Source organism: Cherax quadricarinatus, chromosome 33 (genome assembly GCF_038502225.1).
Source record: "Cherax quadricarinatus isolate ZL_2023a chromosome 33, ASM3850222v1, whole genome shotgun sequence".
Classification (NCBI taxonomy): domain Eukaryota; kingdom Metazoa; phylum Arthropoda; class Malacostraca; order Decapoda; family Parastacidae; genus Cherax; species Cherax quadricarinatus.
In genome coordinates, this window is record NC_091324.1 from 30,259,224 (window position 1) to 30,286,395 (window position 27,172).

At 41.1% G+C, this 27,172-nt stretch overlaps 1 long non-coding RNA gene across 2 annotated transcripts in view; it reads right to left on the reverse strand.

The window, feature by feature from the left end:
• Positions 1-27,172, reverse strand: part of LOC128693855 (uncharacterized) — a 412,264-nt gene that overhangs the window by 52,026 nt on the left and 333,066 nt on the right. For both annotated transcript variants that reach the window (XR_011392732.1, XR_011392733.1), the window contains one exon: positions 15,707-15,769. This is a non-coding gene — a long non-coding RNA (uncharacterized lncRNA). The remainder of the gene's footprint in view (positions 1-15,706; positions 15,770-27,172) is intronic.

A 27,172-nucleotide genomic window follows, 5' to 3' on the forward strand; every position in this document is an offset into this window, starting at 1 on the left:
ATATATATATATATATATATATATATATATATGTTGCTGTATGAAATTATGTGTATCGCATAATTTCCGAGTTACTCCATCACTTTTTATTTTCGTAATCTGGTCATTCCATTTATTGGTAGTGTTAGTACTGATGTTTACATCGTGGGATTAAAACATCATCGGCAGAAGAACTTCTTGGGTAGCGGAATTCCTGGCATCAAGAGTATATCACCAGCATCAATGGGCCCGACCTGACAAGAAGATAGCCAGATAGTCAATATACTACCACTTGTACATGGTACAGCTGATTGTATATTGACGTGAATGGGCGACTGAGTCTCTCAGGGGTAATTAATTGACTTAATTATAGGTAAACAGCTGATGAAAAGGCTAAATTTACCACTCCCCTTATCTGAAGTTATCAAGAGATGCAATTGTTGAGGCACTAAGTGCATGTGCTATTGAGATTTTGCAACTTTAAAAGGCTCCGTGATGGAATAATGAGCCTTTTTTGTAGCTGTACGATTGTCTGTATGAGTCTGTATGATTGACGGTGAGATCACGAGAAATGAGTAACTGAACGGGTAATGATCGTTTGAGAGATTATACGGAATTGAATGAGTTTCGGTTGGTGCACGATCCGAGAAACGTATGTCACTGGTTTGGCGTTTTACGACTCACTCTTAAAACTCCAGGGGTTCTGACCCCATCCGTTCCGAAACTTACACTAAGATACACCTGCTACTCACTTATATATAGTTGCAGGGATGTGTGATTATGTATGTTAGTAACCAGTTGCCAGAGGCACTTGTCGATGTGTGTATATGACTTTGTATGTGTGTGTGTGTGTGTGTGTGTGTGTGTGTGTGTGTGTGTGTGTGTGTGTGTGTTTAGATAACGTACGAGGCAATACATTAACACGGGCCATCATAACTCTTCTCTCAACTTGTGAGGAAAGAAAAATGACTTGAGAGAAAAATATGCCTTGGCAGTGAAGACCCGCGGGCCATTAATAGCCCGTAGATGCTAATCTGTAAGCTAGCCACGAGCCTGTAGCGGCATCAACAGTAGCACCAGCAACAGTAACACTGAGAAACGCACAAGCATCTCCAGCAAGAGTAGCATTAGTAGAAGCACAGTCACCAGCAGCAGTAACAGAATAGAAAGAATAAGCATATCCAGCTTCAGCAACAGTAGCAGAATAAGGAGTAACAACAGTAGCATCCGCAACATCATCATCTTCAGCAGCAGCAGTACCAGCAACAGTCCCGAAACCAAAAACAGTAGCAGCATTAGTAACAGCAGCAGCAGCAATAGCAACACTAACAGCAACAATAGCAACAATAACCACAGCAGCAAAAGGTGCAACAACAGCAGCAGCCACAATAACATCAGAAACAGCAAGAAAGACATTAACAATAACATCAATAACAAATAATATCAACATCAGCAGCAACAGCGACAAAAATAACAGAAACAACAATAACGACATCAACAACTGAAGCAACAAGAACAGCAGCAGAAGCAGCAGCAGTGACAGCAACAACAACAATAACAACATTAGCAACAGAGGCAACCTCAACAGCAACAGCAGCAACGAAATTCAACAACAGCCTCAGTAACAGCTAATGCTTCCCCCGCTGAAACCATTACAAAGATTCATCGCTTACCTGCTGCTCCAAGTATTACCACAATACTTAAGTCTCTAACACCTGTGTATTAGTGAGAGTTAAAGATACAGTTCACGCGATTAACTGCGTCATCAGTACTCCATTTTCTAACTCTCGAGGTGAGCGAAGGTATTCGTTCGCAGTAAGACGAGCAGTACAAAAAAAAAAAAAAAAAAAAAAAAAAAAAAAAAAGGGCCCAGAATAATAAATATATTCAAAGCTTTGGGAGAATCACCCCCCCTCCAAAAAAAAAAAATAAGCAGACAGATTAGAACTAGTTAATTCTATTAACATACTGTCGTCCGGGGTAAAGAAATGCATTGCAGAATTAGGTTTTATTGGGACGATGTTACGTTGTTAGTTTTTTTTTTTTTTATCATGACCACAAGTTCGAGACTCGTGCATTTACCGAATATAAAAATATGTTCGGATGGATATCAGACTTTTACTTTCTCTTCTCATTATCACCAGAAAATGAACACAGAAAATCTTTACCAGCACATTGAGAGAACACAGAGAGAACCTCCTTCAGAGAACACAGAACTTTTACCAGCGCTCAGAACACTGAAACAGAACAACGAGAATGTTTACCAGCGGTAAAAATATGTTATGAGGTTTTCAATAAATATATCGATTATTATTATTATTATTATTATTATTATTATTATTATTATGGGATTGCGCTAAACCCGTATGGTTCATACAGCTTGAGTTCCTTGAATAAAGAGCCGTTCACTGGTCTTAAGGCACCCACCTCCCTGCTATGTTTTTTTTTTATACGTAATAGTTACACAAAAAAGAATTTTTATTTCCTTTTCCCTTTCATCGATGAATTCTGAACCCAGACACAATACACTCACAGCTCAGTTCTGAACCCAGACACAATACACTCACAGCTCAGTTCTGAACCCAGACACAATACACTCACAGTTCAGTTCTGAACCCAGACACAATACACTCACAGCTCAGTTCTGAACCCAGACACAATACACTCACAGCTCAGTTCTGAACCCAGACACAATACACTCACAGCTCAGTTCTGAACCCAGACACAATACACTCACAGCTCAGTTCTGAACCCAGACACAATACACTCACAGTTCAGTTCTGAACCCAGACACAATACACTCACAGCTCAGTTCTGAACCCAGACACAATACACTCACAGCTCAGTTCTGAACCCAGACACAATACACTCACAGTTCAGTTCTGAACCCAGACACAGTACACTCACAGTTCAGTTCTGAACCCAGACACAGTACACTCACAGTTCAGTTCTGAACCCAGACACAATACACTCACAGTTCAGTTCTGAACCCAGACACAATACGCTCACAGTTCAGTTCTGAACCCAGACACAATACACTCACAGCTCAGTTCTGAACCCAGACACAATACACTCACAGCTCAGTTCTGAACCCAGACACAATACACTCACAGCTCAGTTCTGAACCCAGACACAATACACTCACAGTTCAGTTCTGAACCCAGACACAATACACTCACAGTTCAGTTCTGAACCCAGACACAATACACTCACAGCTCAAACCAGACACAGTACACTTCAGACACAATACACTCACAGCTCAGTTCCGAACCCAGACACAATACACTCACAGTTCAGTTCTGAACCCAGACACAATACACTCACAGTTCAGTTCTGAACCCAGACACAATACACTCACAGCTCAGTTCTGAACCCAGACACAATACACTCACAGTTCAGTTCTGAACCCAGACACAATACACTCACAGTTCAGTTCTGAACCCAGACACAATACACTCACAGTTCAGTTCTGAACCCAGACACAATACACTCACAGTTCAGTTCTGAACCCAGACACAATACACTCACAGTTCAGTTCTGAACCCAGACACAATACACTCACAGTTCAGGTATGTATAAAAACAGCTCACAATTTCTGCAGCTCCAAAAAAATCGCACGTAATTCGAGTTTCAAAATTTTATCGAGAGCAATTTCGTCTTTTTGCTCCCATGGTCCTAAATGAGGCCCTTCCCTTCAATGGCGCCCTCAGTAACACAGTGTGAAAACTATACAAATTTTTTTTTTCATATATTTTTTCTTGCCTCAGATTCTCTGGGGCAGAGTTTCGATTTTGCATTAATACAGTTTTTCGCTAATATGAAAGTCCAGGTTGGCCGCTGCCTTCAATTAACTCTCCTTTCTCATCCCTGGGTGTTCAGCCAGAATGTATTAGAAAATGCAAACCGATAAGAAAATTAAACAATAGAAAAGTTTTCTGTGATCCCGTGTGGGTTTGTTCAACGTTTGGAAGCATGCAAATGAGGCAGTTATATGAAGATATTCGCCAGGATCTAATCTGGTATAGACTGTGTTCTCATTAATAATTATCCTGCGAGATTCGTATGAAAGAGACCAGGACTGCTGCCAGGGACACCATTAGAAGAAAATACTTCAACTGATTCGAGTATATGATAGTTACACAGGATAGTCATATTTCCCCCTCTCATATTCAGTCACACAGGATGGGTTACATACATAGTGTAGATGAATGGTTCAGAGAACCGACTAGTTGATAAATTAGACACATGTGCAACATTTCGCCTACACAGTAGGCTTCTTCAGTCGAATACAGAAAGTAAGCAGGAACAGTAGAGATGTGAAGACGATGTAATCAGTCCATCACCCTTGAAGTCGTAGAATTTTGAGGTTGTCAGTCCCTCAGCCTGGAGAAGTTCAGTTCCATAGTCAGGAACTATCTGAAGATCAAGCGACAGTGCGGAGACTTAAATACTGTCGGAAGGAGAGGTGCAGAGTAGTAGTAGTAGTAGTGAGAATGTAGCCACTGAGAGGTCAGGTCCCTCTCAGATCCAACAGTTCTCACTTGAAAGGGTTGTCCAAGGTGTTTTCTGTACCAAGAGGCCATGTGTTGCAGTGTCTGACAAGATGAACATCAAAATGGTATACAATACCGACAGGTTGGTAGGTAAGACACATAGGCAACAGTTAGGCAACTTTATTCCGAAACGTTTCGCCTACACAGTAGGCTTCTTCAGTCGAATACAGAAAGTAGGCAGGAACACCTTGGACAACCCTTTCAAGTGAGAACTGTTGGATCTGAGAGGGACCTGACCTCTCAGTGGCTACATTCTCACTACCACTACTACTACTCTGCACCTCTCCTTCCGACAGTATTTAAGTCTCCGCACTGTCGCTTGATCTTCAGATAGTTCCTGACTATGGAACTGAACTTCTCCAGGCTGAGGGATTGACAACCTCAAAATTCTACGACTTCAAGGGTGATGGACTGATTACATCGTCTTCACATCTCTACTGTTCCTGCCTACTTTCTGTATTCGACTGAAGAAGCCTACTGTGTAGGCGAAACGTTTCGGAATAAAGTTGCCTAACTGTTGCCTATGTGTCTTACCTACCAACCTGTCGGTATTGTATACCATTTTGATGTTCATCTTGTCAGACACTGCAACACATGGCCTCTTGGCACAGAAAACACCTTGGACAACCCTTTCAAGTGAGAACTGTTGGATCTGAGAGGGACCTGACCTCTCAGTGGCTACATTCTCACTACTACTACTACTACTCTGCACCTCTCCTTCCGACAGTATTTAAGTCTCCGCACTGTCGCTTGATCTTCAGATAGTTCCTGACTATGGAACTGAACTTCTCCAGGCTGAGGGACTGACAACCTCAAAATTCTACGACTTCAAGGGTGATGGACTGATCACATCGTCTTCACATCTCTGCTGTTCCTGCCTACTTTCTGTATTCGACTGAAGAAGCCTACTGTGTAGGCGAAACGTTTCGGAATAAAGTTGCCTAACTGTTGCCTATGTGTCTTACCTACCAACCTGTCGGTATTGTATACCATTTTGATGTTCAACATGTGCAACACTTGGACTGATGAAGCCACTGTGTGGCGAAACGTTTCCTCATTAAAGATACCCAAGTGTTGCACATGTGTCTAATTTATCTACATACACAGTGTTGAAATGTATCAGTCTGAACTGGGAGACTTCAGATTCCTCAGCTATCTAGATCTCATATTAGCACTGACATAATGGATACCTCGTAACAGGCCCGTCAGCACATGACTCTCATAACAACACCGTCACCTTAGACCACATAATAGCTCAGCCACCTCAGTCCACGATAAGAGGCAGTCAGGGACGTGAGGAAAAAGGGAGAAAGTATTAGAGAAAAAAATGGGTGTTACCCGTAAATGAGTGGAGAAATTGCCTACATTGGGGTACATCATCAATGTGCTGCTACTCTAGTGTGTGTGAGTGAGGAGGTAGGGGTGAGGAGATTTACGTAGGATGAGGGATTGCCTCAGTACACACAGGCAGGATACAACCACGTGGGTTGAGGGATTACTAAAAGACACCTCGGCAGGATTAGAGATTGCTGCAGGACACACAGGCAGGATGAGGAATTACTGCAAGACACCCAGGCAGGATGAAGGATTATTACTGGACGCCCATGTAGCATGGTGCTTGCGCATTGCGCATACGAGTATAGTCTCAAATTTCCTCACATTTTTTCCAAATTTTCATCCCAATTCGTGGACCCGGTAAAATCTTACTGTGGACCTCATACAGTCTGTGGACCCCTGGACCCCTATGGTCCATTGACCATTGGGGGCCCAGGGGGTTCACAGCATTATCTTTAAAAGTCAGTGCGAATGAGCTAGATCATTGTAAGAAATTAGAGGGGAGGGACCAGGAGCTCCCTCTGCCCGTCATACTAGGCTGAGGTTGGCGTCGCCTCTCTCACCTCATGCGAAAATATTCGCTTCAGTGTGTATTTTTTTTCCGTTCCACCCTTCTGTTTCACGTTGTAAATCTTTGCAAACAAGCGAGCGCCTCTGTCTGCCCCATTCACTTCTTTATAGGACCACTTGTTTTTTTTTCAGTGTCCATCAGTCGGGAATACATTCTCTCTCTCTCTCTCTCTCTCTCTCTCTCTCTCTCTCTCTCTCTCTCTCTCTCTCTCTCTCACTCACTCACTTCACGCTTCAGACTACATTCAGGCAGAGATCAGAGGTGGTGCTGCAGCACTTAGTGACTTGTTCGGAGGACAGAGGTTGCCTGTGAACAGTCCGAATACTCTTAATGAACATTCTGAGCGCTGTAAATGAACAGTCCGAGCGCTTTTAATGAATTGTCTGAGCACTGTTATTCAACAGTCCGAGCACTATTAATGAACAGTCCGAGGACTCCAGCCTTTATTGGACGAGTCGCTCTCAGTCTCCAGCAACTCATTTTAATGAAGAAAATATATACTTAAAAAAAAAAAAAGCAAGGAAATACTTGTTCTAATTAATTATTGCTAAGACTACCAACAATATGTTAGGTCAGTAGACACACGTGCTACGTTTAGCTCACCAGAAGCTTTGTTAAACCAGTGAAAGTAATACCATGCATGGACACAGGGTTTGTGAATTGAGTCCAGAAGGCGGGCCATTGAAAATCTCTGAAGGAAGAGAATGTACTTAAACTACGTTGCTTAGAATCTGCAGTTTTGAGATAACAGGTGCACAGGACACGGAGGAACAACACAACAGTGATATCATTAACCACTTTGCATCCCACCTACACTAATAATAATAATAATAATAATAATAATAATAATAGACCCACAAGGCTCTCACTACACCCATTAGGACCAAGAACTAGAGCTCCCTCTCCTCGGTAACTCAAGCAATTACTAACACTCCTTCAGAAACGCCCACACACCAAAACTTGGAGCAGCCGCTGCTGCTGTAGCTGGAATCTTAATTTACCTCCAGGAACCTCTAATAACTCTCTCGTAACTACTCAAACCATAGCAAAAAAAAAAAGCGCAACTTTCTAAGTATTTTCAAAAATATTTTGAGAGCATTTCTTCCAGAATTTTTCATAATTCTAAGATCAGTTCACTTTTCCCACCCCAATTTTTCTTATTTTTTTTTTTTTAGGAAAAAATGAAAAAGTATCTTCATCATTTTTTTTGGTGGGGGGGGGGATGATAACTTAAACATTAACTTTAACGACCTAATCTTGAACATGTTAGTGTAGAGTGATTTTTTTTTTTACCTATTTTATGATTATCTAATAAATATTAAATGTTATCTATTTTTCTTTCAAAACTTGGAAAAGTATTTTGATTTTTGGCTACAGTGTTGGCGAGGACGGACAGAGTGAGACCTGGAGTACGACAGAGAAACAAAAAAATATGATAGTGAAATAGCATGACAGTATTTTACTATCATCTTATAATACTATCATGCTACAATGCTGTCATGCTACATTACTATCATCCTACAAAGGCAACATCCTACGATAGAGCATTCTACATCATTCTTCTCTAGCACTATTCTACGATACCAACATTTTACAATATATCATGCTATTATACCATTGTGAAAACCTGGTATCGATACCGATAAAATGAGAAAAAAAGAACTTAAAACAATCGGAAAAACGTTTCTATTCCGGGACTTTGGTCACACCTATGACAGAAAGGCAGTGCTTAGCGCCAAGCTGCGAGCGAAGAGAGGTCAAGTTAGGTTTCGGCAACGTTAGGTCAGTTTTAAGAAAGAGTGGAGGCGAGGTCACCTGACGGCCGTGTCAGGGTGTTGGGGGGGGGGGGGTGATGCATGTTCCCGAAATATGTGGGTAAAAGTACTGAAGAGGTTGCAACTTCTTGCTGAGTTGTTCGATAGTGTCCTTATTAGAAACTGCGATTAGCGATGCTTTCAGGCGCCATCGTGTGTCCAGCACTGGTTTGGTAATGACTGGTTCGGCCTTTGTCGATCCCTCACATCTCTGTGCAGCCTCTCCTTCCTGATAACAGCATTATACTTCTCTATTACAACCCAGGATTCAAATGGCCTGTTACCCCGGGTGTAATGGGAGCAAATAAACACAGTAGAAAAAGTTTAGACTTATATTATCCTTCACCAATTTATAACAGCAATAAGTACACTATGTACAGTGATAAGTATAGTGCACTCCACGGTAAGCAAAGCAGAAATAGAAGCCACAAGATAGCAGACCGTGCTTCAACCAGCTCTAGAATGGGAATGACAAGGGCAGACAGGAGAGCGGTACCCACATAACCTCTGCGATTGCCAAAACCATCTTCTTATTGGCTAGAACCTGGTCACTAGTTGAACGACGGGGCCCCATCATCAACTCTTAGCAACCTGGTTCGCTGGTTGGGGGAGATAGCCTGTAAATGAGGGTGTGTACATGCGCCGAATAAAGGTTACGTACTCTTTGCATGCCACAGGTCAGGTTATGTCAGTTTTAAGAAAGAGTGGAGGCGAGGTCACCTGACGGCCGTGTCAGGGTGTTGGGAGGGGGGGTGATGCATGTTCCCGAAATATGTGGGTAAAAGTACTGAAGAGGTTGCAACTTCTTGCTGAGTTGTTCGATAGTGTCCTTATTAGAAACTGCGATTAGCGATGCTTTCAGGCGCCATCGTGTGTCCAGCACTGGTTTGGTAATGACTGGTTCGGCCTTTGTCGATCCCTCACATCTCTGTGCAGCCTCTCCTTCCTGATAACAGCATTATACTTCTCCATCACAACCCCTGCCTTTCAGTACCAGCATTACACCTCTCCATCATAACCGCTCCTTTACAATAACAGTTTTTTTAAAAGTATCCCCTCCATAATATTTCCCGTCCAGTACAACTGTAGCCTCCATCACACATTCTGCTATCAACACAGCTTTTAAACTTTCTCCATCGAACCTCTCCACTACAACCTCATCCATCAGACCCTCCTCCACCAGAACCTCCCACTATAGTCTCCTCCGCCACAAAATCCTCTACCTCATCCGCCTCCATTAAATCCATTACCACAGCCACACCCATTACATCTTCCTCCACAACAACCCCCACAACATCGTCACCAATTACAACCTCCTCCACAGCAACCCCACCACACCCTCACCCATTACAACCCCACTACAACAACCCCCACCACACCCTCACCCATTACAACCTCCTCCACAGCAACCCCTACCACACCCTCACCCATTATAACCCCACCACACCATCACCCATTACAAGCTCCTCCATCACAGCTCACCAACACAATACCATCTCCAAGAGCAGTCTGGACGTGTTCCCCCACACCATCAATCTAGGGACTAAAACTCCATTATCCTAGACAAGTATCTGGTCTCACCTGCGAATATTACTAAGAAGGTATATGAGAAGTAGATGAAATGGCAGATAACTATTGAATAGATAAGAAAAGAAACAGTGAGATGATGGGGAAGTAGCAGATGGAATTAAAACCACTAGAGGGGATGGAGAACTTGCGGAAGGGATGGAGATCTGGCAAAGGAGATGGGGGAATAGACTGCTTGAGAGGTTGGAAGCAGGTACATAAGGGGCACAGTTGGAAGTTAAAGCCACATATGAGTCATAGAGATGTCAGGAAGTATTTCTTCAGCCTCTGGATGGTTGGGAAGTGGAATGAGACGGACAAAAAAGTGGTGGAGACGGGGCCTACCAGAATAGGAGGTAGCGAACTTGGCGAATTTAAAGTTAAGATGCAGGGCCAGGAGCTATGAGTCGACCTTTGCAACCACATACAGACAAGTACATATAAATAAACACATACACACACACACACACGCACACACACACACACACACACACACACACACACACACACACACACACACACACACACACACACACATATATACACACATACACACACACACACACACACATACATACACACACACCTAAGAGGTATGTCCTACGAGGAGAGGTTAAGGGAAATCAACCTGACGACACTGGAGGACAGGAGAGATAGGGGGGACATGATAACGACATACAAAATACTGAGAGGAATTGACAAGGTGGACAAAGACAGGATGTTCCAGAGATTGGACACAGTAACAAGGGGACACAGTTGGAAGCTGAAGACACAGATGAATCACAGAGATGTTAGGAAGTATTTCTTCAGCCACAGAGTAGCCAGTAAGTGGAATAGTTTGAGAAGCGATGTAGTGGAGGCAGGATCCATACATAGCTTTAAGCAGAGGTATGATAAAGCTCACGGGATAGTGACCTAGTAGCGATCAGTGAAGAGGCGGGGCCAGGAGCTCGGACTCGACCCCCGCAACCTCAACTAGGTGAGTACAACTAGGTGAGTACACACACACACATACACACACACACACACACACACACACACACACACACACACACACACACACCCACACATACATACATACATACACACACACACACACACACCCCCACACACACACACACACACACACACACACACACACTTGACTCAGGGGGTTGGGTGGGGTCTGGGCTGACCAAACACACTAGACTCCTCAGAATGTTTACTTTAAACTAAAGTTGCAATGTTTCCCACTGCTCAGAGAGGCCAGCAAGAGGAAGGCAAGAGCTATGAATTTGTGTTGCATATATTGCGATATGATCTGTATGCATGCACATATGCGTGTGAGCATGTACGTACATGACCACACATGTACGCACATGTATACATAATTTTTGATGACAGGAGGATAATATATGCATATATATATATATATATATATATATATATATATATATATATATATATATATATATATATATATATATATATATATATATATATATATATATATATATATGATTTTAAGCAATTAATAATACTGCGACTAGTCGGGGCTCGAACCCGTGTTATTTTAGCCCGTCTGATGGGAAGCAAGTCAAAATTCACGACGTTCTAATCACTGGGTCATCAATCCTACAAGCATCATTTACCGCACTACGCATGTTCTTGATGCGAGGACATACGTGGCTGTGGTAAGCTCAGAACTAATTTCGTTCTACTCCCGTTTGAATTAATAACCTTCTCGAACAGTACACATATTAATGCACCACGAACAAGTGGTTTTTAAGTAAGTAACAATACTGCGACTAGCCAGGGATCGAACCCGTGCTATTTTAGCCCGCTTCGTGGGAAGCTAGCCAAAATCCACGACGGTCTAATCTCTAAGCCATCATTGCTACAAACATCAGGTACCCAGTAACACTGGGCATGTGTGTGTGTGTGTGTGTGTGTGTGTGTGTGTGTGTGTGTGTGTGTGTGTGTGTGTGTGTGTGTGCGCGCAATTCGTGCAGCGCTACCTACATTCCTGGCAGTCTTCTCGCTCTTTGGCTGATGTCTACTTATTCCTTCTTCTGCCTGCAGTCCCCTTCTCTTTGGTATTCACCCTTTATTCATTTTTGTTTTCAGCGGCAACGTAAACACGTGTCCTTTATCTCCCCCACACCATAGGCTGGTAACACTGCTGCTGAGAACCTGGTAACATTGCTTTTGAGAGCCCTGGTAACACTGCGGCTGACAATCCAGTAACACTGATTTTGAGAGCCCTGGTAGCACTTCTGCTGTGACTCTGTTAACACATTATGTTAACACGGTGTTGTGGTAGCAAGGTGTTGTAATTGTGGTAGAAAGGTGTTGTGGTACTGAGGTGTTATGGTTGTCGTAGTAAGGTGTTGTGGTTGTGGTAGCAAGGTGTTGTGATTGTGGTAGAAAGGTGTTGTGGTACCGAGGTGTTATGGTTGTCGTAGTAAGGTGTTGTGGTTGTGGTAGCAAGGTGTTGTGATTGTGGTAGAAAGGTGTTGTGGTACCGAGGTGTTATGGTTGTCGTAGTAAGGTGTTGTGGTTGTGGTAGCAAGGTGTTGTGGTTGTGATACCAAGGAGTTATGGTTGTTGTAGGTGTTGTGGGTGTGGTAGCAAGGTGTTGTGGTTGTGGTAGCAAGGTGTTGTGGTTGTGGTAGCAAGGTGTTGTGGTTGTGGTAGCAAGGCGTCGTGGTTGTGGTAGCAAGGTATTATGGTTGTGATGGCACAGCGTTGTGGCTCTGTTTAAAGAATGCGACGCTTCTGTTGGCTTTAGGGGTTTGAGGCTCCCGTTGCCCCTGCCTGGCTATTCTCAACAGTAAACATTACTAACCAACAGGACTGCAGAGAGCAAACAAACTTTTGCTTCTATGGTAAACATTACTTTGTTTACGTTTGAAATTATATGGGCGAGTGAACTCCGCAAGGAATTTTCCTCTGCTTTTATTCGGAACGTCTTTCATCGTCGTATTGAAAACTTCTTCCGTACTGAAATTGTCACATTCAACTGCTAAGAACTATAAGTTTAAACTACCGACGATTTCTGTGGCTAACGTATGAACGTTTACCTCAGGAAGATGAGACTGGAATGTTTTCATGCCTCATATTTCATGCTATGAGGCTGGATTTTAGTCCTTCGTGCTCAGCGGAGATGTTGATAAATACTGTCAACAATGATGCGAATGTGATGTAAATGGTTTAGAAAACTGACAAGTTGAAGAATGAGACACTTGTGCAACATTTGGGGATTTTTACTGAGGAAACGTTTCTCCAGCCAGTGGCTTCTTCAGTCCAATACTGAGAAGAACGATGGAAGACAAGGAGGAGTCTGAGGTACTATCCTTGCACGGGACCTAGGACTGACCCTTGTGGAACCCCACTAGACACATGTACTCACTCTGACACCTCGTCAAGTACCAACACACATTCTTTTTTTCCTGTCAGGTATTACCTGATACATTGCAGTACTTTCCATACTATTCCTGCCTGTTCCTCTAGCTATAAGCACATCTACTCCACCGTTCTTCTTTGTATTGGACTGTAGAAGCCACAAGAGTCTTTCTTCAACACTACTGCGAATACAAACACCACGTAAGGGAAAATAATATTGAAGATAATGTGTGCTGTAGTCACTTTTGGTGTAGTCAACTGAAAAATCACGAATAGGTGATCTTATATATACCACCACAGTTTGAAAGATTAGAAATAAAGATTAGGATTATATACGGAATGGTTGATGAGGTACAGGAATAATTGGACTTATTATGTATTCCAGTCACTTCTGATTAGGTTACAGCGATGGGTGATTGTTTCCTGGTTTGTGTTCTAGTTACAGAGATTGGGTGAATACTTAATGGCTTCAGATCAATTTACAGCGATTAGGTGAATATTTCTTGGTTTCTGACCATGTTACAGAGGTTGGCTGAATAAATCCTTGGTTCTGGCCAAGTTAGAGTAAGTGAATATTTCCTGACTTCTAACCAGGTTAGAGCAAGTGAAAACTGTTTAAACGACCAAATAAATAAAGTTTACAGGGGAGGAGGGTCGGGGGATGGCTGAAGAGTTATTGGGGTGGGGAGGGGATGAATGGTGTATAATGGCTTGTTTACAGAGTTAATGGGTAGTTTAGTGCGTCTACTGAGAACCGTTTCCGAATAAAATATGGGTCCCGAGGCTAATAACAGGCAATTATGAGAAGTTTCGAGGATTTGGCAGGTAAGGTTCCAACCAGACTTGTTTGTACAACACTTGATTTGGTATGGGAGGTTGTTGATGCTGTTGCTGCTGCCGTTATTAGCAGTGTTGGTATAAATTACCAAATTTAGGTCACCCTGCCTCGGTGAGATACACACACACACACATATATATATATATATATATATATATATATATATATATATATATATATATATATATATATATATATATATATATATATATATATATATATATATGTTGTGCCTGTGGGCACAACAGCTGGAATATACTGAGACAGTGTGTTTTACCATAGAGTCAAGTGCCTATACTTGCTGAACTTGCTTTTTCCTATGATCAGTTGCACCGCTCCGTTTACTAATACTAAATGGAAACATAGGGGGCAGTAAGAGCAGGTGCACATGTATAGCCACACATCATTACTCTGCCGTTTCCCAGATATATAATGTGATCCCATTGTGGTGGATAGCAGGTTTATGATGGTGCACAGTAGGGATCTAGCTTCTCTCTACTCTGGCCACTGGCTGTGGCAAGACTTGTTTAAGATAACGTTGTTGGCTTCGTTGTGTCTGATGTGTTAACCTTCGTGACATTCACAGTTTAGACCATTTGCTCCATTCCGAGCGGCTGCCACCACGTCATGAAACACTGACAAAAAAGTGATCTTCCAAATAAATTAAATATTAAAAAAAATAAAAAACTCATTCGCAAACTATTGCCTAAAAGTCAGTAAAATCTGTTAGTTTTCCTTACATAGTTATTAAAAGTAAGGTTCACGAGTGAAAAAATCTCATCCAGTGTTGAGCTTCTCCAGTAAGTTAACCTGAGAGTAATGTCATGAGTGTCTCGTAGTGCTAAGTATAAGCTACGTTTAACTATTCAAAAAAAAAAAAAAAACAGAAAAAGAAAAACGAAAGCTTTTCTTAAATAACGGTCTGGTTCATGAGCATAAAGTTTATTATAATTGTTCATAACATAAGTATCTTGGAGCTGGTACGATGGCGAGAGAGAGAGAGATTAAGTACTTACAAGCCTTACGAGAAACGTACATAACTAGTGAAAACTACCAGGTAGAATAACTGCAAATTCGGTGGTTCGGTACTCTCACTCTGACAAAAAAAAAGATTAGCTAAGAAATGGATTGCATTACAACCCAAGCCAACTTTATAGGTTGGATTCCACATGGCGGAGCTCCAGAAAAATGTTGAATTCTACCTCGAATAGTAGAGTACAAGTTACAACACCGTGGCTGCAACACTTCACAATTAGCTCAGTATTTGAAGAGGAGACTTAAGACGATGTTGCAGCGTCTACATCATCCGTGGCACCGTCTACACTACCCCATGCACCATCCACATAATCCGTAGCATCATCTACGCCACCCGCAGCATCATCTACGCCACCAGTCTCGACATGTAGCCCGGCATGACACAGGATCAAAGTACCTTCTGCATTCGCAAAATAATTTCATCACTTTTCCCCGGAGATATTGAAGACAGTGCCGGTAAAGCTGCCATCTTCAGTAACTTCGGTGAATTCAGGTGTTTTAACTTCGACGAGAACGCGAGACGAAGCTCCGCGAGGCCTCGTAACACTCGCAGCGAGGTACCACAATGGTATCGAGAAGGCTCCAACTGTTATATAGAGCACATACAACGAGGTTCCACAAAGTTACTCACTGTGTGGTGTGTATCTTCCTTGTGTCTTGGAATGCGGAAATCTCTGGTCACTCGTCACCGGCTCTGGGGAAGGAAAAAGATGTATCATGACGGGTTTAATAATAATAATAATAATAATAATAATAATAATAATAATAATAATAATAATAGTAATAGTAATAATAGTAATAATAATAATAATGTAACGTTACAGGTGTTTGTAATATCATCAGAAAGGACAGATTAAACCCGTAACCTTCATCCATTGCCTAGGAAAATGAGAGGCAACTAGATCTGGCGCCAAGAAAGAGGGTGTTAGGCCCAGTGCCTTGGATCGAGAACGCATCACCCCCCCCTCCTATCCCTTAAGGAGAGGAGACGTTATGAGCGAAGAGGGTGAGACGAGAGACCAGAATCTTCAACACAAAATTCTGAATGCAAGCTAAATGTTGTAATAACAATAACTTATTACACTCCCGGTAATGGAAGAAGCGCGCGCGCATACACACAAACACACATACACAGATGTAGTGGAAGCTGGATCCATACATAGCTTTAAGGAGAAGTATGATAAAGCTCATGGAGAGGGAAGAGTGACCGAGTAGCGGCCAGTGAAGAGGCGGGGCCAGGAGCTGTGAATCGACCCCTGTAACCACAACTAGGTGAGTACAACAACTAGGTGAGCACACACACACAAAGTCCTGATATGTATATACATGACGCGACTCTCTCCTACACAGACACGCACTGCGTGCCAATATGTGTATGTAAATTGCAAAGACAGTACAACATATTTATCTGTACGCATAAACCTCAAAAAAAAACGCACACGAAAACGCACAAATTACGTACTTGCTGCATTTTCCAATTAAATAACTAAAAAAAAGTATGAAAGCAAGAAAAATGTTGATACGACCTACAGGTGTGGCTACGACCACACTGTGTTGACCAAGTGTTTACTGGGACGATGTTTTGCTCAGAGCTTCGTCAAGCCATCATAAACCTCTACCCAGAGCGAAATGTTCTCTCTTACCATGAAAACCTTGATATACCTTCTCTACTTAAGAATTTTAAAACCAAAGTTGTATATAAAAGTCTTGATACAGTAAAAAAAAAAAACTTGTGATAAAAATTCCCTAAAAAAAATGTTGATGGCTGTGTCTACGAGATTCCAGGTTAAAATTGTAATAAAAATTATTACGGTCAAACTTGGAAAAGTTTTGAACTAAGATTACAACAACATAAATATAGCATTAGAAATGAACAAGTGTCTAAGGTTCTGTTTCTCCATGTGAGAAATTCTAACCATCCAATTGATTTACAAAAGGCCGAGAAAGTTTTATCAAGCAAGTCTATAGTTGATAGAAATATAATTGAATCAAGCTTCATATAAAACTGGTTTTGATTTTAATATGAACATTGGTTTAGCGTTGTACAAATCGGATTCATTTATAAGTACTAAAATTTGGGAAGAATTTAGGCTATGGGACGTGTGTAATGTATGTGAGGTGATATTTCAGGTTTGTAAGTCTTCAGCTGTTCTATTATTTTTACAGGTCCTTGAAAAGGTGAGAAATCACGAAAGCACTTGGAATTTCACTATGTTTTCACAGTGGTTGTTTTGCATATTGTGATATCACCTGTTGACTGTGATCTTAGTGAATATATATATATATATATATATATATATATATATATATATATATATATATATATATATATATATATATATATATATATATATATATGTATATATATATATATATATATATATATGTATATATATATATATATATATATATATATATATATATATATATATATATATATATATATATATATATATATATATATATATATATATATATATTTTTTATTTTTTTTTCTACAAGTCGGCCGTCTCCCACCGAGGCAGGGTGACCCAAAAAAGAAAGAAAATCCCCAAAAAGAAAATACTTTCATCATCATTCAACACTTTCACCACACTCGCACATTATCACTGTTTTTGCAGAGGTGCTCAGAATACAACAGTTTAGAAGCATACACATATAAAGATACACAACATATCCCTCCAAACTGCCAATATCCCAAACCCCTCCTTTAAAGTGCAGTCATTGTACTTCCCATTTCCAGGACTCAAGTCCGACTATATGAAAATAACCGGTTTCCCTGAATCCCTTCACTAAATATTACCCTGCTTACACTCCAACAGATCGTCAGGTCCCAAGTACCATTCGTCTCCATTCACTCCTATCTAACACGCTCACGCACACTTGCTGGAAGTCCAAGCCCCTTGCCCACAAAACCTCCTTTACCCCCTCTCTCCAACCCTTTCGAGGACGACCCCTACCCCACCTTCCTTCCCCTATAGATTTATATGCTTTCCATGTCATTCTACTTTGATCCATTCTCTCTAAATGACCAAACCACCTCAACAACCCCTCTTCTGCCCTCTGACTAATACTTTTATTAACTCCACACCTTTTCCTAATTTCCACACTCCGAATTTTCTGCATAATATTTACACCACACATTGCCCTTAAACAGGACATCTCCACTGCCTCCAACCGTCTCCTCGCTGCTGCATTTACCACCCAAGCTTCACACCCATATAAGAGTGTTGGTACTACTATACTTTCATACATTCCCTTCTTTGCCTCCATAGATAACGTTTTTTGACTCCACATATACCTCAACGCACCACTCACCTTTTTTCCCTCATCAATTCTATGATTAACCTCATCCTTCATAAATCCATCCGCCGACACGTCAACTCCCAAGTATCTGAAAACATTCACTTCTTCCATACTCCTCCTCCCCAATTTGATATCCAATTTTTCTTTATCTAAATCATTTGACACCCTCATCACCTTACTCTTTTTTATGTTCACTTTCAACTTTCTACCTTTACACACATTCCCAAACTCATCCACTAACCTTTGCAATTTTTCTTTAGAATCTCCCATAAGCACAGTATCATCAGCAAAAAGTAACTGTGTCAATTCCCATTTTGAATTTGATTCCCCAAAATTTAATCCCACCCCTCTCCCGAACACCCTAGCATTTACTTCCTTTACAACCCCATCTATAAATATATTAAACAACCATGGTGACATTACACATCCCTGTCTAAGACCTACTTTTACCGGGAAGTAGTCTCCCTCTCTTCTACACACCCTAACCTGAGCCTCACTATCCTCATAAAAACTCTTTACAGCATTTAATAACTTACCACCTATTCCATATACTTGCAACATCTGCCACATTGCTCCTCTATCTACTGTATCATATGCCTTTTCTAAATCCATAAATGCAATAAAAACTTCCCTACTTTTATCTAAATACTGTTCACATATATGCTTCAATGTAAACACTTGATCTACACATCCCCTACCCACTCTGAAACCTTGCTCATCCGCAATCCTACATTCTGTCTTACCTCTAATTCTTTCAATTATAACCCTACCGTACACTTTTCCTGGTATACTCAGTAAACTTATTCCTCTATAATTTTTACAGTCTCTTTTGTCTCCTTTCCCTTTATATAAAGGGACTATACATGCTCTCCGCCAATCCTTAGGTACCTTCCCCTCTTTCATACATTTATTAAACAAAAGTACCAACCACTCCAACACTATATCATCCCCCCTGCTTTTAACATTTCTGTCATGATCCCATCAGTTCCAGCTGCTTTACCCCCTTTCATTTTACGTAATGCCTCACGTACCTCCCCCACACTTACATTCTGCTCTTCTTCACTCCTAAAAGATGGTATACCTCCCTGACCAGTGCATGAAATTACTGCCTGTTTCTTCCTTAACATTTAAAAGTTCCTCAAAATATTCTCACCATCTACCTAATACCTCCATCTCCCCATCTACTAACTCCCCTACTCTGTTTTTAACTGACAAATCCATACTTTCCCTAGGCTTTCTTAACTTGTTTAACTCACTCCAAAATTTGACAGTGCCTCTCCCACTCTATCATCTGCTCTCCTTTTGCACTCTCTCACCATTCTCTTTACCTTTCTTTTACTCTCCATATACTCTGCTCTTCTTATAACACTTCTGCTTTGTAAAAACCTCTCATAAGCTACCTTTTTCTCTTTTATCACACCCTTTACTTCATCATTCCACCAATCGCTCCTCTTTCCTCCTGCCCCCACCCTCCTATAACCACAAACTTCTGCCCCACATTCTAATACTGCATTTTTAAAACTATTCGAACCTTCTTCAACCCCCCCACTACTCATCTTTGCACTAGCCCACCTTTCTGCCAATAGTCGCTTATATCTCACCCGAACTTCCTCCTCCCTTAGTTTATTCACTTTCACCTCCCTCTTACTTGTTGTTGCCACCTTCCTCTTTTCCCATCTACCTCTTACTCTAATTTGGAGGTCCCTTGATGTTTCGCCCACGTATAACTTGTTGCAGTCATTACAAGGGATTATGTATACCCCTGCAGAGGATGGAGGCTTGTCCTGCCTACTACTGGTGATGTCCTTGATGGTCGTGGTTGTGGAGGTAGATACTTGGAATGATGTTTTGGCAAAGATGTTGGAAACATGTTTGGCAATGGAGTTGGTGGGAAGGACTATGTACCTCTTCTCGGCAGTGTCTTCTCTGGGTGTGTTGAAGATGTTTAGTGCTCGCCGTCTGCAGTCTCTGATGAAGTGACGAGGATAGTGGAGTTTGGAAAATACTTGTTCAATTATAGTGCATTCTTCCTCAAGGAACTCGTTGCTGCAGATTCTGAGTGCAGCAGGAAGAAGCCTATAATTACACCACGTTTGGTTTTGGTGTCGTGGTGAGAGTAAGAAGTGGAAGATCGTTTTGGTTGGTGGGGGTTTTCGATAGACTTTAAAGAAGCAGTTCGTGGTCAGCTTTGCACATATATATATATATATATATATATTCTTCTTTCAACAAACCGGCAGTATCCCACCTAGGCGGGGGTGACCCAAAAGGAAAAACGAAAGTTTCTCCTTTTAGATTGAGTAATATATACAGGAGAAGGGGTTACTTGCCCCTTGCTCCCGGCATTTTAGTTGCCTCTTACGACACGCATGGCTTACGGAGGAAGAATTCTGTTCCACTTCCCCACGGAAGTAAGAGGAAATAAACAAGAACAAGAACTAGTAAGAAAAATAGAAGAAAACCCAGAAGGGGTGTGTATATATATGCTTGTACATGTATGTGTTGTGTGACCTAAGTGTAAGTAGAAGTAGCAAGACGTACCTGAAACCTTGCATGTTTATGAGACAGAAAAATGGACACCAGCAATCCCACCATCATGTAAAACAATTACAGGTTTCCGTTTTACACTCACTTGGCAGGACGGTAGTACCTCCCTGGGCGGCTGCTGTCTACCAACTTACTACCTAGGATATATATATATATATATATATATATATATATATATATATATTTATATATATATATATATATATATATATATATAACCTATTTTTTTCTGGTTGCAGCGATAATAGATATGTTTGTGAGGGACTGGCTGCACGTCAGCCGAGCTCTTATCAAGATCCCTGAAAGAAGATCGTAATTTACTCCCTCTGCTATTATTCTTACTCTGGGGCGAAAACAGGGATGATTTGCATAGTTATGAAGATGGGGGGGAAGGTTTAGCCCCCCTCTCTCTTTCTCTCTCTCTCTCTCTCTCTCACACACACACACACACACAATGCTGGTGAATTGAGACAAACGGAGAAATCCTCTTAAATGAGCAACACAAGTGGAATGGTAAACTAGGATTCGTTGAAGCACTCAGTAAATTAGAGTCTATTTGTAACAGTTTACCCGAGAAATTCCTGCGAACGGGACCTGACGCTGAGGGCAAGAGGGTACTAGTATTACTGCTTGTCGTATATGCTGCAATATTGTTATGATTCGGTTAAAGGCACTTTTAAAGCGAATGGAAACGACTTGACCAGTTAGAGTTCTGGCTACAATTTGCGAACGGAGTATCGAACGTCCACTACTTTCGTTGATGGTGGGAGTGGTGATGGTTGTGCGTTGTTGTTGTTGCGTGTGGGTGGTATTGCTGTTGCTGTCGTGGTTGTTGGTTGTGGTAGCGATAGTAGTGGTGGTGATAGTTGTGGTAATAGTGGTTGTGGTGATAGTATTGTGGTGGCAATGATAGTGGTGGTGGTGATAGTTGTGGTGGTGGTAATAGTGGTGGTGGTATTAGTGTTGTGGTGGTAATGATAATGGTGTGATAGTGGTGGTGGTGGTGAAGGTGGTGATGATGATGGTGATGGTAGTGATGGTGATAGTGGTGGTGGAGACATAACAGGTGACATTCTCTGTCATTAGCAGCAATGAGTCACAATTTCCAATCATAACAAAATCAGTTTCTATTAGAATTTAATTAGTTGTTAGTCAAAATATGTGGCGAGAGATCTGCGGTGGCGACCATGTTAAAGATGTTTGTCATCCATCTGTGGATGATTTATAATGGATGATTTATACTCTTAGTGGATGATTTATACGCCTAGTGCATGATTTGTACATCTAATAGATGATTTGTACGCCTAGTGGATGATTTGTACGCCTGGTAAATGATTTATAAACCTAGTGAATGATTTGTACGCCTAGTGCATGATTTGCACATCTAATGGATGATTTGTATACTAGTGGAAGATTTTTTACACCTAGTGAATGATTTGTATACTATTGGATGATTTGTACGCCCTTGTCTATGTATCAGTTTCTCGAGTCGAGTCGAGTCGAGTCGAGTCGAGTGAGATTATTCACTCTGAAACTGAAAGGCTGTAGTCAGCCATAAACATCGAGTCATAACATCGGATCCGACCGCCTCGTAATGTTTACCGCAAGTTCTAAAGCCCTGTTTACGGGAAGTTCGCTTTGAGGTATCTATTTATTTTCTGGGTTTCATCGCTAACAGTACAGTATTTAAAATGAACTTCTCACATAAGTTCTGATGAAAATGTCACGATACGTACATAATATATATATATATATATATATATATATATATATATATATATATATATATATATATATATATATATATATATATATATATATATATATTATATCCAGAGTAAACAAGTTAACAGAACAGGAACACCTAACACTTTCGACCGTTAATAGATACGTCTTCAGAGAAATTAGAAAGACATGCTAAGAGAGAGGCGTAAGCAAGTATCAGGGCATTAATAAACGTTTCGATCTCTTGTTAGAAGTGATGAAAGTCCCTGAACCGAAATGTTTTCTAAATTAATGTCCCAGTGCATAGAAACGTTTCTTTCTCTTGACCGCTTGTCAGTAGCCATTACTAAGGTATTTCCTCTGTAGAGTCACTTTAGAGAGTTCTTGAGCAACATTTCTTAAATGTTTGTTCTCTTCTGTCTCTATATTACTCACATACTTGTCTGTAGTCACTCATCCTTCCAACCATTAGGAAGAGCTGCTAGTTTCCACGAAGAGTTTTGTATAAATGCCCCAAAAAGAGCTTTGGTCTGTCTCTTCTGTTAATTCTTTCACTGTGGTGTTTTTTTTATATTTGTAGTCAAATATATAGTGATTTCTTCCTATATAAGAACAATAGATCAGTACAGTAGGCCTATCGTTTCATCCTAGGAAGATACTACTCACACCCAATCTTGCAGTAGGCCTACTACCCCATGCTAGAGAGGTTTTTCTCCCGCCCAACCATCCTCCCCCTAAATCTACATAAGGTACCTTAATCCCAAAACTTCCTCAAGAATTATATTGCTAATTAAATAATTTAAGACTATAATTAATACATTAAGTGTAATTATCCACTAATGAACATTTAACAAAAATTTAAATCAACTATTCTAAAAATATGCAAAAGTTAATTAACGAGAAAATAGTAATAAGAGTATATCTCATTAGCCAATATCATCTCATGTTGATGTTATTGTTAACTCGCCAGGGGGAAGGGGGCAAGGAAGGGAGGGAGCAAAGGAAGGGAAAGAGGAAGGGAGAGAAGAGGGAGACGCAGTTTTTTTTTTTTTTTATAAACAAAATGTGATACAGCATCAGTGTGCTGCTGTCCTATTCTGTATGATAGCTGAGGTTGGAATGGGAGACAGTATGACTACCTGAGGCATGGACGTGGACTGCCTAATGGAACAAGAAAGCCTAGAGATATTCTTGGATCCAAATGGCGACCATAACGAAGACACATGTGGATGAAGATTTTAGTGAGACAGTCACTCTTCGTAGAACTTTATCAAGCTCTACGCAGAGCTTTATCAAACTCTACACGTTGTTCCAATAAACGCTTTTTCTGTAACTTATAACTTATGTATTTTCCTACTCTTACTAGTCTGTCCTTTGTATTTGTAAGCACAGCATTAACAACAGAGTATATATACCAAAAGGTGTATGTTTCAGTGTGTGTATATATACACTGAATTCACTTCTCTTCATATATTTGTAAGTAAAGTATTTTTAACTGGTGCTGTTCAGGTAGCATACTGTCTTAATGACTCTTGTGTAGTCGATAGGCTATAAACTTAGCTACCTACAAGCACACCATTATTGTGAAGAAACGTGGAAATAACATCGCCTGTGATCTCTCCCACTAGAGTCTCGCAAAAATTATCTTGCTTAAACAAGCGTGTTGCAGCTCCTGCAGCTCAGGTAGGTGAAATGGTCTATTGCAGACAAGTATGAAGACAAAGACACAAATTCCAAAACAAGCTTTTATTGTGACAACTTTTAGCTCTGTTTAGAGTTTTATCAAGTAATTGTTGAGTTGTGTTGTTCGTGCAGCTGACCTGGGGCCCACCTCTCCTCTCCTGTATCAACACCGCTAATGACCCTCACCCATATGTGTCCACTCTTCAGAACTCTCTTCTCGGCGCCACTTCCCATACTCTGTTGGTTATTGTTTTTGTTTCTATTAACAGTAAAATTTATAGGCTGAGCTGCTATCCTGTCTCAGCTCATTTCAAAGCTCGGTCCCAAGGTAAACTGCCGCCCACCGTTGTCAACTAACACCTACATGTACGTACACGTTCACTTCTAGTCGAACAAGTCCGGCAGGTGTAAGGATACATGCCCACACGACTTGCCCAGCCTAGGAATCTAACCCGGTATCTATTCGGTTGTGAAGCGAGCGCTTTGCCAGTGAGCTATTATACATCACTTTGTGGAACACTCAGCTTTCACTCTTAAATTTCAATCCTTTAACTTGTCGAGTGTGATGGTTTTAACTCTGGCTGCTGGGTTGCCTCAGTCAACAACCATCAAGGAAGAGAGAGAGAGGATCTACTGGCAGTATGGTGAGGCACTCAACACAATTCTATTTTCCTCTCTTCTACTTTCTCTTCACTAGAGTGTTTCTTCCTTTTTATTCATACTCTTCGCTTCTGCGGTCTTCATGATCCTAACTGATATTCTCGTATTTCTTTCGTATCCTCTCCTTCCCCACCTCTCAATATATTCCTCCTCTCTTCCTCCTCCTCCTCCTCCTCGTACTTCTCTTTCTCGTCCTACTCCTCGTCGTCGTCATTGTCGTTGTTCTTCTATTTATCATCCTCCTTCCCCCATCTCCTCTCCACCTTCCACACATTCCCGATTAGCCGAGTACCAGAGTGCACTTCTCCACTTATAATGAAGCTATTACAAGAGCTAACGAGAGGTTCGCACTGCAGAGTGAACATCGTTATTACTGCCAGGAGGACCACCAAAGATGCTAACTTGACCATAATAATAATGAAACAATAACAGTCTTCCTTGAAGATCCACTCTACATGCTTAGGTCTTACTGAGGTCTTGCTTAGGTATTATTGAGGTCTTGCTTAGGTCTTACTGAGGTCTTGCTTAGGTATTATTGAGGTCTTGCTTAGGTCTTACTGAGGTCTTGCTTAGGTATTATTGAGGTCTTGCTTAAGCTGATTCGATCTCCAAAATGTGTAAAGCAAATGTATGTTTGTATTTAGGTATGTATGTGTGATGTACATGCACACACTAAATATCCATGTCACTTGACATCCATCCCATTTGACATCCATCCCACCAAACATCCATCCCCTTTCCCCAGTATTATCATACAAGCAGGGGACTCCTCCCACCCCCTGACAGGAAGCAGTGTCACTCCAGTGGTGCAGTGGTGGAAATGTCAGCCTTTGGCACTAGCTAACAACTAGGTGATAGTGCCAACAACTCTTCCGAGAGTGCCATCTCCCTATAGTCTCCTCCAGCACCTGTATTTACCTGTAAATATTAATAAATAATTTTCAGCTTTTTATTAATTATGTTTATAGTTACAGATTTGCAGTTGTCGAGTTATAAATGTCAGTTTGTAGTTATCTTTTTTTTTTATTACGTGTTTATGCACACCTGTTTGTGATTCCACAAAGGATTACATTTTGTTTACACTTATATTAGTTTCTTGCTATAGTTAAGAGCTTCTGATGTGGTGTCGTTTCTTCTTATTGATGTGGTTTTGCCTCTCATGCTGCTGATGTTGCTGCTGTTGCTGTTACTGTGATGGGTTTGCTGCTGTTGTTATTGTTGCTGCTGTTGCTGTTGCTATTGTTGTTGCTGCTGCTGTTACTATGATGGGTTTGCTGCAGCTGTTGTTGCTGTTGTTATTGTTGCTACTGCTGCTACTTTTACTATGATGGGTTTGCTGCTGTTGTGTTGTCACTACTGTTGAAATAACTGTTGTTGCTGGTGTTGTTATTGCTGCTGCTGCTGCTGGTGCTGTCGATGTTGCTGTTACTACTGCTGCATCGTGGCCAGGAAACAGCAGTTTTTAGTTGGTGAGAAAGTTTTAATGAAGGCGAATAAGTGGAGTGAGAAACGAACGAAGCGAGAAATATAAATGAGAGAGAAAGTTGAGGCGAGAGGGAGAGAAGAAGGGTGAGAAGAGCAAGGAGAAAAAATACAAGGGTGAGGGGAAAGTAGCAAGGGGAGAGGAACAAGGGTAAAGGGAGGAAAACAAGTGAGAGGAAAAGGGCGAGGGGGAAAGAGCAAAGGATGGTAACTTGAGTTCTGGAGGTGAGAAATGCAGTACCTTTGTATTAATAGTATATAGTACCAATAGACGGGTGAATGAGGCATATGTGCAATACATTCAACAAGGAATAGATGTGAACACTTTCAGTCTAGGGTGAGGGACTGAACACCTGGAGATGACTACTATACTTCTATCAAGACTGAGAGACAACACCTTGGAGATGACTTCTCGTCTACCATGGCTAAGCGACTGAACACTTGGAGATGACCTCTCCACTTCCACCAAGGCTGAGAGACAACCCTTTGAGATGATTTCTCCACTTCTATCAAGGCTGAGAGACTGAACATCTTAAAAATCTCTACTTCTTCAGCTACCTCTATATTCGACTGAAGAAACCTGATTTGCAGGGAAAAACCTTTCAGCATTAAAAATATCCATATGATGTACGTGTATCCTATTCATCTCAATGCAATACCTGTAAGAAGGTACCTGTAAAGGAGGATATTTACG